This window comes from Schistocerca nitens, chromosome 8 (genome assembly GCF_023898315.1).
Source record: "Schistocerca nitens isolate TAMUIC-IGC-003100 chromosome 8, iqSchNite1.1, whole genome shotgun sequence".
Taxonomy (NCBI): Eukaryota; Metazoa; Arthropoda; class Insecta; order Orthoptera; family Acrididae; genus Schistocerca; species Schistocerca nitens.
Genome location: NC_064621.1, coordinates 244,580,358 through 244,581,348, shown reverse-complemented (window position 1 = coordinate 244,581,348; position 991 = coordinate 244,580,358). Strand labels below are relative to the sequence as shown.

General features: G+C 50.5%; 1 pseudogene; it reads right to left on the bottom strand.

Moving 5' to 3' along the window:
- Positions 1-278: 278 nt before the first annotated feature.
- On the bottom strand, positions 279-396 carry LOC126200099 (5S ribosomal RNA; annotated as a pseudogene).
- Positions 397-991: the final 595 nt, after the last annotated feature.

The following is a 991-nucleotide window of genomic DNA, read 5'->3' as shown; positions in this document are numbered from 1 at the left end:
CCACGGCGGTACGCGAACTGTTTACAAATTTAGCCCTTTCGGAAATGTTTCCCCACTTGGCCTGAAAGCACTTTAGCGCTCCCGTCTTCAGGCCACAAGTGGCTCATCGGGACCATCCGACCGTCATGTCATCCTCAGATGAGGATGCGGACAGGAGGGGCGTGTGGTCAGCACACCGCTCTCCCAGTCGTTATGATGGTTTTCTTTGACCAGAGCCGCTACTATTCGGTCGAGTAGCTCCTCAATTGGCATCACGAGGCTGAGTGCACCCCGAAAAATGGCAACAGTGCGTGGCGGCCCGGATGGTCATCCATCCAAGTGCCGGCCACGCCCGACAGCGCTTAACTTCGGTGATCTGACGGGAACCAGTGGATACACTGCAGCAAGGCCGTTGCCTGAAAGCACTTTAGGATGCCAGATAAATCACTCAGTTTCCGTATTACGACAACGACGCACGTTGACGTCGAACGCAGGTGGTGCAGGTAGATGGTGCCGGAATGCGACTTTAGGGCTACGTATGTCATTATGGTACGTGTTCCTCATTTGAATCTCGGCGTGGTTCGTCACTGAGGTAATTGCTTGGGGTAAGAACGAAAATAATATTCCTCCTTCGCATTCCTCGCAGATACAAATGAGGAATATTATCCTCTGATAATTACGTTCGCTATTGCAATCACTGGTGACAGAGAAAGAAATGGCTTAGCGCAGAACTGAAAGCCTACGATACTGTTATCAAATCCAAAATCATTGCGAGGCATGAGAACGATAACAAACGCCTCCCTAATGTAACTGATCTAAAGAAGAGTAACCAAACGCGAGAGAATCACAAGTCTATTATGACGCAATACCTTCCACCCAAGACGCAGCAGATGTCTCCGGTGAACCCACCTGTATGCTGACGCGATACAGCCAGAAGCACTAAGTGCACACCGCTTGTTGCTCACCGTATATGTAGTCATTCTCTGCCATGAGGAGTGGGCGAATGCGAGAC